Source organism: Moschus berezovskii, chromosome 26, assembly GCF_049115385.1.
Source record: "Moschus berezovskii isolate FMDL1 chromosome 26, NW_MosBer_1.0, whole genome shotgun sequence".
NCBI lineage: Eukaryota > Metazoa > Chordata > Mammalia > Artiodactyla > Moschidae > Moschus > Moschus berezovskii.
This window is the reverse complement of record NC_142485.1, coordinates 20,053,375-20,067,585: the sequence shown is the minus strand read 5'-3', so window position 1 is coordinate 20,067,585 and position 14,211 is coordinate 20,053,375. Positions and strand designations below refer to the sequence as shown.

General features: G+C 42.0%; 1 non-coding gene across 1 annotated transcript; it reads left to right on the top strand.

Moving 5' to 3' along the window:
* The first annotated feature begins 13,311 nt into the window (after positions 1-13,311).
* LOC129549473 (U6 spliceosomal RNA) lies at positions 13,312-13,413 on the top strand. The gene has a single exon (XR_008684574.2). It is a non-coding gene; the product is annotated as a U6 spliceosomal RNA (small nuclear RNA).
* Positions 13,414-14,211: the final 798 nt, after the last annotated feature.

The following is a 14,211-nucleotide window of genomic DNA, read 5'->3' as shown; positions in this document are numbered from 1 at the left end:
ATGTGGCTAGTTGAAAATTTAAAATTACACTTGTGGCTCACATAATATTTGCATCAGATAGTGTAGCTCTAGAGGCTGAAGTGACTTCTATCCATAGTTGCCCTCTTCTGGAACCAGATGATTAGAACACATTTGGATTGGGTAAGAGGCAGTGGAAATACTGATGCCAGGCCCACTATGTTGGCATGTGAATGGAAGTGAGAGTAAGAAGCCGCAGTGGGCACTCAGAGAGCAGCAGCTGTGTGTGTCATGTATATGTAGGAGGCTTGAAAAGGAGCAGGAGACGAGAGGCAGTGTCTAGCCCAGCAGGGAGCGGACACCCAGACTGAATAGCCACTTTCTACAATTCCCATGCAATGCGATATCCCTGCGGATGTTTGAGTGGAATGAGAGTTTATCCACGAGGCTAACCCCACAATTTTTCCCCCGAGTCCACCCAGTCAGGGACATCTAGGCTGCTCAGTCTATCCTGGTACCATCTTAACTAAGCCCACCCATGCTTTGCCAGCAGAGGAAGAAAGAAAGAAGTGGAGATTCATGCCCTGTTTTATTCCCTCCTTGATACCCTTGCAGAGGAGAGCAGACATTCACCATCTGTGAACTCAGCGTGTGGTGAGCACGTTATCTCTTGTACAAATACGGAATGCAAAGTCCAGCTAATGTAGCTAACACCAGCACCCACACCTCTGTGCTGAAGGTGACCAGGTAGGTGCTCACACTAGAAGCTCCACATGCTTCCATCACCTGTCAGCTCCCATGCAAACAGAAGGTGCTAGTCCCATCCAAGACGGCAGATGCCTCACAGTGGCAGCCTGAAGGCTGAACATGGCCCTTGGATGTATTTTGTCTGGCTTTTACAGTGTTTTTAAAAGTGGAGCCAACTTTGGTAAATCAGAACATCTCCCATTAAACTATAAAGTTTGAGCTTCCCTGGAAAACTCCTAAGATAACACTGGGTCAGTGTTCCCATGGGGTACTAAAAGGCTGGAATGGAGTCACAGTATCCCTGTTCCCCCAGGACAGTGGTCACCCCTGCCAGGGTCCCTGGGCAGGTGCATAGACCCCATTAAATCCACAACACATTGGAGTTTTCTAGCTGGTCCATGGAGTCCTCTGTATTCTCTACCTCTAGGTCTTTCTGATTGGAAAGCCAGAAAGAGTATGCCTGCCATCAAGAAAGTGGCATCACATAGGATTTACGCTGATGGTTTTATTGCCAGGGAGGTAGAGGAGTTAGGTGAAGGTAGAGGTTCTAGAAGGGAGAGATTAGAATCCTTGGCACTGCTCCTAACTGGATGTTTCCAGTAGAGCTGGGAGCAAGAGAACCTAGTTAGCCACTAGCCAAAACCTACGCAACTGTTTCAGCTTCCTTACAATAGCGGACTTACCATTTAGGAGGATCGATTTTTCCCTTCTAATAAAAGGAAAAGGCAGTGTAGCAACCCCATAGGACCTGTGTGGGTGGAACAGATTGCACAATGGTTTGCTGGCCTCCCAGGCTGGATAGAGGAACGCTCCGATCTCGGAGGGATAAAGGGCAGGCTGATCATGCCCAAGTGTGCTCACTCATTCTGAGGTCCAAAGAGCAGGTCGGTCTCACGCCCGTGTGCAGAGACCTGGGACAGAGGATGGAGAAAAGGGCTTCTTTGTTTAGAACAGTCATCACTTCTGATATTCCATAAACTAGGCTTTTATTTTAAAGCAGCAGAATTTTCAAAAATAACAGAAAAGGGATGGTAACCCCAAACACAACAACAGTTTTTTTTTTTTTTAAAGCAAATTGGATAAAAAGATACTGCTTAAGGGAGACCTAAATTTCCTTCACATTCCTGAGGTAGAATCTAGATAACTTTTTTAAATTTGAGTCTACTTTGGTTGCTGACTTTGGCCTCATTTCCTTTTACAGAAAGAAAAGACTTTTGAAAGGCCCTCAACCCATGGTGTGTTTTCTCTCCTTAGCAATGTCTAATTCAGGAGGCCAATTTTAGCCACACTGGGCAGGTTCCTGCAGGAGGGTAAAGTCTCACATGTTCTGTAAAGACCAGTTTATATTGAGGACCAAACTGGACCCTTTTAAATGACCATGCCCTTGGCCAAGATCTAGTTTCCCACTGACAGGGATCATAGTGTGAGCTGGTCATTGAGTCATATGTTTGTTTGCCTATTTGTTTGGAGTAGGGATGGGACTGAAAGAAAGGTCTGTTAGAAGCTGAGAGATTGACTGAAATTTGACTTGCATGTTATTATAAATGTGTTCAGTGATTTTCTCCTGAATCCCAGATCTGATCCATGAAATCTACTAACACAAACCAGTGAAAAACAAAAACAGCTAGGCCATTTTATCCTCGTTTTCCATTTTTGAAGTTTCTCCTCTCCATTTTTCCTTGCCCTGAGTCCAGTCTACCAGGAGAGCTCTGAATTCACATCTCTTATTGCAGCCTTTAGTTCTAGAAGGATCGGCTCTTTCCTTTAGGACTCTACAGGGACATTTATAAGCCATCACTCTATGACAGCCTTTTCATTGCGGCAAGTTTCATGGCATTGCTTACCTTTGCATGCACTGTCTGCTCAGCTAAACTCCAAGCTCATGGAGAGTTATGGTATATCTTATACCTCTTCCTGTTGCCTGGCGTTCTGGACAGTGCTGTGCACATGAGAGTGTCTCAGAAATGACTTATTGAAGGAATGGCACCGTGATTGATTTAGAGCATAGACTTCACCCAAAATGGTGATTATCTTTGCTCCTGTTGAAGGTAGTCAGGGGACTGGAAGATTCATTCAAACAGAAACTCAGAATATCACTTGTCTTGTGCAGGTATGTATTCTAAACCCTCAACCCTGGTAGATGATCTTCCCCATGATAGCACCATGGCTTACATTTGGCTTTTTTTTTTTTTTTTTTGGTTTTATGCTCCCTTATCAGTACACCCACTACCACACACACACACACACACACACACACACACACACACTATGTACATGTACCTCTCTGCTTTGCTTCTATATTCTTCATCTTCCATTTTCCAGAAACATGCGATTTTATAAAAACTAAACTGAGGGCGTTAGGTGAAACCCATTGAGGTGATATGTCCCAGGAACCACACATTTAGGGAGTGGATAATTAAGATCTAAAAATTATATTTTAGCATTTTAACTAAACAGATCTAGAACTTTAGAGCACCAAGGCTTCATACATTGTATACATTGCTTTTCCTTTTATACAAATACAAATTTTATACGCACTGGAAGAGCCAAGAAAGCAGAGACCTCTTTGGATGGGAACGTCTATTACACATGCTCTTATAGCACCCTAGGCTGTCTGGGGCATCCAGAACAATGGAGGCAATTGAAGAATTCAAATGAGTAGGTGATCGCTTACATCTTTACAAGGCATCTCTGGAATACCCCAGCACTGCGTTTTCACTGGGCCTGAGACTTCCTTCCTCTGGCACAACTTTCCCACCATGATGGGCCATGGTTCAAGATCTTTATGCTACACATGCCCAGGCAACTTCTGAATTTATTCTCAATGTCTTTAGAAAAAAAAAAAAGAACTTATTTTAAAAAGAAATTTTTTTGTCTCCCACACACACACAAAAATGCACTTTACTTCACAGTACCTGTTATGGGCTGAATTCTATCTCCCACAATAATGCATATGTTCAGACTGTAACCCTGACTACCTCCAAAGATGACTGTGTTTGGATCTAGGGTCTTTAATGAAGTAAAGTAAAGTAAGGTCATATGACTGGGCTCTAATTCAATATGTCTTGTGTCCTTACAAAAAGAGATTAAGATGCAAAGAAATACAGAGAGAACACCATATGAAGACACAAACAGAAGATGGCTATCTCTAAGCCAAGGAGAAAGGCCCCAGAAGAGACCATACCTTCTGACGTCTTTATCTTGGATTTCTAGCCTCTAGAACTATGTTGAGAAAACAAAATTCTATTGTTTAAGCCTTCCCAGCCTATGGAACTTTGTTATGGCAGCTTGAGCAAACTAATATAGTACCTCTGCTCATTTTCTCAACATCTTTGAGAAAAATTCATTTTGAAGGTGAAAAGCAATCCCAGTAGGGATGTATCCAAAGCCATGGAGCTAAACAGGGATTGTAACAATGAGGCTTTTCAAAGTCCTATACAACAGTTTTGTTTCCATTCTACATTTTAAAATAAAACGTTATTTGAAACACTTGATTCCTGTGGAACTGCCGTTCTCGCCCCCAGCTTCACATTATAATCAACTAAAGAGATTTGGAAGAAAATTACCGGTCTCTGGGCTCTATCTCCAGAGTTTCTGGGTGATTGGTTTGCACTGGGTGGCAGTACTCCGTCCACCCCCAGGGTGATTCTAATGTCAGCTAGAGGTGAGAAAAAGCGCTCTAAAAAATCAGTTGATTAGAAAACATCAAAGAATTTACAAAGAGAATCACTCTATCTCAGTCTTTTAAAAGCCTCAGATTTCCTAAATCATTGTAAATTGTTCCACCAAAATAAAACAGATTTCTTCCTCCAAATATCTCTCCATCCCCAAATCATTTTAGCATTGCTATTGCACCAGTTAGTGAGAACAGAAGCTATTTAGTTAATTTCTTCACCGCTGATCAATGCAAGTTACAAAATGGCAGCTAGCGTTTTAGGGAGCATTTTTAAACCCTCAAGTTTCAGGAAGCATCTATGTCTAGAAGACACTCCATTTGGATGGGGTACACTGTATCACCCTAATTAGCAACTGAGAAACATGAGCCCTGTAGAGAACTGGCCTAATTTGGCGGAGCTGGGTTGAGAGCCAGTTCTCTGGAACTTGGCAGCGTGGAGGAGTGCTATGGGTGCCAATTAGCTAGAGTTGCCTTCAACCCCTAGCTGCTTAGTGGCAGCCTTTTAATGTTTTGTTGGTTTTTCATTAAAGATTGATCTGACTCTGCGGATTTCTAATGTCCTTTTATTTGGTAAGTCAATCCCAGTCTGGCAGCAGCACATACACAAAATGTTAAAAAAAAAAAAAAAGTCTTGGCAGAAAGTGACTTTCAAAAGTCAGCTCTAAAATTCAGAAGAGAAGGGGTGAAAAAAAGCGGGGGTAAGGGTGGAGTGAGCCGCAAGCACCTCCCACCAGGCCCTGGGACATCTAAGGGGCGGAGAGGCAGGGCTGCTCCTCTGCCCTGGGATGCGGAATAGTGAAGAGCCGTGATGGGTCAGCTTGCGCAGTCTTACCCAAAGGATAAAAACCTTAGTGCTGTTTTCTGCAACAGCTGTGAGGTTATTACCTCAGGTCCTTAATGAAAAGGAAGTTCGTAAGCAAGAGACTAGTTTAGCCCATCAGAGAAGGAAAGAGAAATTACAATAGTACATTCAAGCTTCATTTTGAGTTCATTGCCAGAAGCCACTGCAGCGGCCAAGGCAGACAAATGTGCGTCAACTGGTCTCTTGAATATTCTTATTGGCTGGGCGATATCACCTGACTAACCAATCAAAGTGAGCCTCTCTGGGGCAACTCCAGACTAGCTGGAAACCACCTCACAATGGACAAGACCGCCACCGACAATTTATCTTGCATCTAAAGAAGTATCCTGACTATAATTTCTGGCAGAAGCTAATCATGAGAAGACTTGCTAACTGCCTCCTTGATAACTTACTCCTCAAGTGGGCCTTAGAAAGCATCACTACGAACAAAGCTAGTGGAGGTGATGGAATTCCAGTTGAGCTATTTAAAATCCTGAAAGATGATGTTGTGAAAGTGCTGCACTCAATATGCCAGCAAATTTGGAAAACTCAGCAGTGGCCACAGGACTGGAAAAGGTCAGTCTTCATTCCAATCTCAAAGAAAGACAATGCCAAAGAATGCTCAAACTACCGCACAATTGCACTCATCTCACACGCTAGTAAAGTCATGCTCAAAATTTTCCAAGCCAGGCTTCAGCAATATGTGAACCGTGAACTTCCAGATGTTCAAGCAGGTTTTAGAAAAGGCAGAGGCACCAGAGATCAAATTGCCAACATCCGCTGGATCATGGAAAAAGCAAGAGAATTCTAGAAAAACATCTATTTCTGCTTCATTGACTATGCCAAAGCCTTTGACTGTGTGGATCACAACAAACTGTGGAAAATTCTGAAAGACATGGGAATACCAGACCACCTGACCTGCCTCTTGAGAAACCTGTATGCAGGTCAGGAAGCAACAGTTAGAACTGGACATGGAACAACAGACAAGGAGTACACCAAGGTTGTATATTGTCACCCTGTTTATTCAACTTCTATGCAGAGTACATCATGAGGAACGCTGGACTAGAAGAAGCACAAGCTGGAATCGAGATTGCCGGGAGAAATATCAATAACCTCAGATATACAGATGACACCACCCTTTTGGCAGAAAGTGAAGAGGAACTAAAAAGCCTCTTGGTGAAAGTGAAAGAGGAGAGTGAAATAGTTGGCTTGAAGCTCAACATTCAGAAAACTAAGATCATGGCATCTGGTCCCTTCACTTCATGGGAAATAGATGGGGAAACAGTGGAAACAGTGTCAGACTTTATTTTTGGGGGCTCCAAAATCACTGCAGATGCTGATTGCAGCCATGAAATTAAAAGACGCTTACTCCTTGGAAGGAAAGTTATGACCAACCTAGATAGCATATTAAAAAGCAGAGACATTACTTTGCCAACCAAGGTCCGTCTAGTCAAGGCTATGGTTTTTCCCGTGGTCATGTATGGATGTGAGAGTTGGACTGTGAAGAAAGCTGATCACTGAAGAATTGATGCTTTTGAACTGTGGTGTTGGAGAAGACTCTTGAGAGTCCCTTGGACTGCAAGGAGATCCAACCAGTCCATTCTAAAGGAGATCAGTCCTGGGTGTTCATTGGAAGGACTGATGCTAAAGCTGAAGCTCCAATACTTTGGCCACCTCATGCGACGAGTTGACTCACTGGAAAAGACTGATGCTGGGAAGGATTGGGGGCAGGAGAAGGGGACGACAGAGAATGAGATGGCTGGATGGCATCACCAACTCGATGGAGATGACTTTGAGTGAACTCTGGGGGTTGGTGATGGACAGGGAGGCCTGGCATGCTGTGATTCATGGGGTTGCAAAGAGTCGGACACGACTGAGCAACTGAACTGACTGACTGAGCGGGACTGTTCTTCCATTGATTAGGATCAATGTGCCTGCTGTGGCGAACTGGACCGCTTGGGGCTGATAATCTGAGTTGTATCACCTGTGCTATGGCCAAGGACACCCCAAAATTTAAGACCATCAGCCTAATCTTCTAAGGGCTGGGTAGAGCTTGGTTTATTACGGCTTATGTTCTTACAGCTTGAGCAGTCCTGCTCCCGGGGGTTCTATAGTCGTGTCTGCTGATACCAGGCTTTAATATCATACCATATATGTATCATATCAGTATCATATATCTTGAGATACACACACACACACATATATATATATATACTTGAATACTTCCCAATAGTGTCTGTTAATGCCAGCTTTACTATATATGCTATATATAATAAGCACGACTTTTCAAGTTGATATAAAATACTGATCCCAGGGGTTTAGCAACAGTGACTGTTAATGCCATAATTAACAGGGTTCTCTGCCTGGAGAAGGGAATGGCAGCCCACTCCAGTATTCTTGCCTGGGGAATCTCATGGACAGAGGAATCTGGTGGGCTTCAGTCCATGGGGTCACAAAGAGTCGGACACAACTGTGTGACTAACACACTTTCCGCCTGCTGTTTCCTCTGCCTGAAATGCATTTCCCCCGATGTCTGTATGGCTGCCTCACTGATTTCTTCAGGTGTTTGCTTGAAAGTCACCTTCTCCTTGATATAAAATTTCTAAGTTTTAGATTATTTCTAAACACAATCTAAAATATCAAAGCCTCCCCCACCACCCACACTTTATGTACTGTTTCCTCCTTAGCACTTGCATTGTCTAAGGTAACATACATTTTCTGTGTTTTTCCTCGACCGCCTTCCTCCACTAGACTGTGAACTCCATGAGGACAGGGATTTTGGTTAGCTGACACATAGTAGGCAACCAATTAATATTTGCTCAATGAAGTTGTTATTCTTCTTCAGTTGCTAAGTCATGTCTGTCCCTTTGCACCAGAGGAGTGTTACTTATTGAGAGTGTACTGTATTCAAGGCCCCATGCTCTTTGCTATGGGAGATGCGAGAGCCTCTAAGATGGCCTGTGCCTTCTCACCAAGCAGTTGGCAAGGAAATGAGAGCTGACAATATAAAACATGATGGCAAGTGCCAGATGAGTGATCTAGATAACAATATGAGCAGTCTTCCAAGGAAGGAGAGGCCAGAAAAGGACAAATGGTCAGTGTGGGCCCTGTGGGTAAGGTGAGCCTTGAACTTGACATTAGAAGAGGCAAGTGTTTGAAAAGTGTCAAAGAAGTGGAAAAGTGTTGTATGTCGGGGGGTTGCCTTCTTCAATGATTTGCTGATAAGACACTCAGCCCTGCTAGTGCAGAAGCCACAAGAGGTCTCTGACTCATGCCCCAGCTGCCACCTTGGGCTTGGTGCTACCCTCAAATAAAATGTGCAGGCGCCTTCCTAGTGTCTTGGTCACCTCCAGGTTGGACAACCTGTATGACTCTTGCTTTGTCATCTAATGACCAATGCGAGCACTCAGGCTTCTATGGTGCTGGCCTCCAGGGATGAGGGTATTTTAGGAGATGAGCAGCCTCGTTTAGCCAAACAGTGCACACAACACAGGCCCACTAATCCTGGGATTTTATCTCTATTCCTGCTTAATTGGTATCTCATTTAAAAGCATTTTGGGTAGTGAGTAGTTCAGTACAATGGAAGTTTACAGATGACTGAAGACTATTGTTTTTAAAACCAAGCTTTAAGACCTACTAGGTACAATGTTTGTACAACTGAAATATAAAAATACAGGGAATTGATTCTGAGGCTATTGAGTGGTGAGTCAGTCATGAAAAGCCCTCTGAACTCTATAGGTTTTTTAGTTGTACCTGTTTTATAGCCTTTTTTTTTTTTTTTGGTCTCCATCATCACTTTCAACCTGTGAGGTATCATTTTTCATTCTCAGCTTTCGTTTCTGATTATCTGTGGACTGGGAATCCAGATTGAGTAAGTTATTTTAGCTGTTATTGAAAGGGAACACAGGCTTCGATCAAGGTCTCTAATCAAGGCTTTGATCAGGGTCCTCTACGTGTGTGTCTCAGTGCCCAGGATGTGGCTCATCCCTGTTTGCCACTCAGCCGTTACCTCCTCTGGGTTAGCACTCAGAAGGCCCTTTTCCATGCATCCTGATATTTACCTGTGGTCAAGATGAGTGACTATGGAAAGGGAAGAAATTCTACAGGTTGAGGAGAACAGATACTGAGAAGCAAAGGTTTGGACAGTAAAAGTACACAAACTCCCCACAAAATGGGACCTCTGCATGAGTCAGGTTTTATACTTAAAATTTTTTATTGAGATATTATTGACATGTATCATTGTATTAGTTTTAGGTGTACAACATAATGGTTTGACATGTGTATATATTGCTAAGTGATCACCACAGTAAATCTAATTAACATCCATCATAATATTTAGTTACAGTAGGAATGCATGTGATGAGAACTTTCAAGATGTACTGTCTTAGCAACTTTCAAATATACAACACAGTATTGTTCACTATAGTAACCATGCTGCACATTTTATCTCCAGAACTTATTTGTCTTGTAACTCGAAGTTTGTACCTTTTGGTCACGCACACCCATTTTTTTGCAAACCCTCCACCCCCTGCCTCTGTCAACCACTGGTCTATTCTCTGTGTCTATCAGTTCATTATAAAACATCATACAGCATTTGTCTTTCTCTGTCTGACTCACTTCACTTAGCATAATGCCCTCCAGATCCATCCGTCTTGTAGCAAAAGTCAGAATTTCCTTCTTTTTCATGGCTGAATAATATTCCATTATATAAATAACACTGCAATGAACATGAAGCTGCAGACGTCTTTATCAAAACAGTGTTTTGTTTCTTTCAGAAAGAAAACTAGAAGTGGGATTGCTGGATCATGTGGTAGTTCTATTTTTCAGCTTTTAAAGAACCCCTGCACTGTTTTCCATAGTGGCTGCACCAGTTTACATTCTCACCACAAATGCACAAGTTTACCTTTTCCCCACATTCTTATAAACACTTGTGATTTTTTACCTTGTTGATAATAGCTATTCTGATCAGATATATGATGCAAACATTTCTTCTATTATGTAGGTTGTCTTTTCATTCTATCGACGGTTCCTTTGCTGTGCAGAGGCTTTTTAGTTTGGTGGAGTCTCATTTGTTTATTTTTACTTTTGTGGCTTAGTTCTTATTTTTTTGTTGTCTGCTTTTGCCACATTGTGACTGATCCTTCTTTTGTCTGAGATAAGACGACTGGTTAATTATGAAAGTAACACTCACCACACAAACCCAGCAGAAAGACTGTGGGGAAAATGGTTTCAGTTTAGGGTTAGAACCACCAGTTACTGTTTCTCTTCATTTGCAGCTAAAAACACTTTAATACTGTGACAGATATTTAAGAAGGATAAGATGATGAAGTTCAAACCAGTCAACAATGAGGGAAATCAAACCAGTCCATCCTAAAGGAAATGAGTCCTGAATATTCATTGGAAGGACTGATGCGGGAGCTGAAGCTCCAGTACTTGGGCCACCTGATGTGAAGAGCAAACTCACTGGAAAGGATCCTGATGCTGAGAAGGATTGAAGGCAAAAGGAGAAAGGGGAGGCAGAGGATGAGATTGTTGGATGGCATCACCAACTCAATGAACATGAATTTGAGCAAACTCCAGGAGATAGTGGAGGACAGGAAAGCTTGGCATGTTGCAGTTCATTGGGTCACGAAGAGTCAGACACAACTTAGCAACTGAAGAACAAAAACAGCTAAAGATGATGGTGGGAGACCCCCTCTATACAAACCCAATCTCCCCCAGATTGGAGCCTCAGTTAGAAAAAATAAACTTCAAAAGAACAGTTTACCAAAAATATTTAAATTCCTCGGTGAGAGAGATTTTCTTACTCTTCTTTTTTTCTAGGCTCTGACCACATGGGAGAAAAGATACCCTATTCAGACATAGTCTTGCTACCCAAAAGATTCTCTCTCTGCTGGGTTCTTAGAAACCTTTGGGCTACTTGAATCTTAGATTAACCCATGTTGTGTGACATGTAATTAATCAAGGAGATTTTTCAATGAAAATTGTACAGTTTTGCAGGAATTGGTTTACACTTTTTTCCTTCTCTAATACAATTCAGTTCAGTAGCTCCATTCATTCCTCTCCTATTCTCAAATAAAAGTTTCCAAAATCATTTACCATTTAGCAAGTGTTTCTCCTATCTTGTGATTTACTCCTGTTACTTTTAAAGTAGTCTCTGCACTTGATTGGAAGGTATGACTATGATGCAAACTCAGCTCTTCTGGCCTGTTGACAAGGGAAGTTTTGCTGTAAAAGATGAATTTTGAAGCAATAACTGAGTAGAACTAAAATAATCAATGCAATTGCCCTTTGGTGCATTTGGGGGCTAATGATATATAAGTCAATATGGCTGAAAAAGAAAAATAAATGTCAAACTAAACACCAAAGAATGAATAACCTACTGTTACATTGCTAGAGTCATAAGTTCCCAGTATGCTAAGACTGTTCTGAGAACCACGTCAATACACTAGTCTCAAGGTAATTAAAAAATTCTAAAAAGCCAATACTTACTTTGTCAAAGGCACAAGTGGAAATCCAACCTGGAATGTGAGGAAATTAACACAGAATTCTGCTTGTGCTAAAGCTTGGGCAATTAACCACTATTCTTGAAAGAATATTTATACTGAGAACTTTCTTTTAAAACTTAAAATACTAGAGAATCATACAGGCTGGAAAGGACTTAAGAAACTATCTTATTGCTTTGTTTTGTATATTTGGAAGCTGTAGCTCAGAAAAGTTAAGTGAATTGTCCATGGTCACATTGCTGGCTTGTGCCTTCTGGCTGGCCCAGTAATCTTTAACTTTGCTTGATGTCCTTGTCTTACATATCATTCCAATTCTCTCTCCCTTCTTCTTCTTTCAGTATTTATTTACTTATTTGGCTGGTCTTAGGTGTGACACATTGAATGTAGTTCCCCAACCAAGGATTGAACCTGGGTCCCTTGCATTAGGAGCACAAAGTCTTAGCCATTGGCCCACCAGGGAAGTCCCTCTGTCTCCCTTATTCTATTACAAAAGAGCCTCTCCTTTAAAAAAAAAAAAAAGATGACCAGTCCAAGTTCGATGCATGAAGCAGAGCACTCAAAGCCCGTGCTCTGGGACAACCCAGAGGGATGCGGTGGGAGGGGGTTTCAGGATGGAAGCAGACACATGTGCACCCGTGGCTGGTTCATGTCCATGTATGGCAAAAACCACCACAATATTGTAAAGTAATTATCCCCCAATTAAAATAAATGAATTAATTTTTTAAATGTCTCCTTAGCATTTTAACTATTTTAAGATGATTATTTTCTAAGAAACAGCAGACATGTGAAAAATTCTTAAAGCTAAGTAGGAGTTACTCTTTTGTAAGGAATGTTTATATCTGTAAGGGAAATCTCTAAATGTAGGGGTGTCTCCCTCCAGGTATCAAGAAGAGGAAGATGACCAAATCTCTAGAAACTCTGAACCATGAAGAAGGCAATGACTTAAATCTGCACAACAACCTTGCAGTTGTTTACTGCGCCCTTCCTGATAACCTCCCATTATTCACCCTCTTACCCTCTGCATCCTTTTTTGTCTTTAGCTGAAGATGGTGTTTAAGGTGAGGGCTTGGGCCATTTTGACAAGTTCATCGATTCTCCTTGATCTCTCCCATGTATTCCTGTTACTAAACTTTTGTTCGATTTTCTCCTGTTAATATGTCTCATGTCAATTTGGTTCTTAGACCAGCCAGAAGAACCTAGAGGGGTAAAGGAAAATGTCTTCCTCCCCCACACTATGTTATAAGGTAAGTAAATATTGAATAAATGTCCCTTGGAGCTAACACATAAACAAGTAAGGTGAATTCTACAGAGATTACAGGCCGTAGGGTTTTCAGTTAGACCGGATTGGCAGAAGAACCTCTGGAGGAACTGGATAAGGGTTCACAGGTGTTCAGTGAAAACGAGATAGCCCAACACTGGTGGCCTCAAAATATAGGAACAACAGCCTATGCAGGGATAAAATAAACTAAGGAAAATTGGTATTCATTGCCCTTTAAATAAGAAGGCCAGGCCCACATCAGAAGCCAGAGAGGATAGATGGAAGAACTTGAATTCCAAAGATAGGAAAATGGACAAAAATATCAGTGCTTGCTTCAGCAGCACATAAAATTGGAACAATGCAGAGAAGATTAGCGTGGCCCCTGCACAAGGATGACATGCAAATTTGTAAAGTGTTCTATATTTTTCAACCTAGATGTCCATCGACAGATGAATGGATAAAGAAGTTGTGGTATCTGTACACAACGGAATATTACTCAGCCATAAAAAGGAATGCATTTGAGTCAGTTCTAATGAGGTGGATGAACCTAGAACCTAGTATCCAGAGTGAGGAGAGTCAGAAAGAGAAGGATAAATACCGTATTCTATATTTTTTGGGCTCCAAAATCACTGTGGATGCTGATTGCAGCCATGAAATTAAAAGACGCTTACTCCTTGGAAGGAAAGTTATGACCAGCCTAGATAGCATATTAAAAAGCAGAGACATTACTTTGCCAACCAAGGTCCGTCTAGTCCAGGCTATGGTTTTTCCCGTGGTCATGTATGGATGTGAGAGTTGGACTGTGAAGAAAGCTGATCGATGAAGAATTGATGCTTTTGAACTGTGGTGTTGGAGAAGACTCTTGTGAGTCCCTTGGACTGCAAGGAGATCCAACCAGTCCATTCTAAAGGAGATCAGTCCTGGGTGTTCATTGGAAGGACTGATGCTAAAGCTGAAGCTCCAATATTTTGGCCACCTTATGCGACGAGTTAACTCACTGGGAAAGAGTCTGATGCTAGGAGGGATTGAGGGTAGGAGGAGATGGGGACGACAGAGAATGAGATGGCTGGATGGCATCACCAACTCGATGGACATGAGTTTGAGTGAACTCTGGGAGTTGGTGATGGACAGGGAGGCCTGGCGTGCTGTGGTTCATGGGGTCGCAAAGAGTCGGACATGACTAAGCGACTAAACTGAACTGAACTGAATACATATATACGGAATC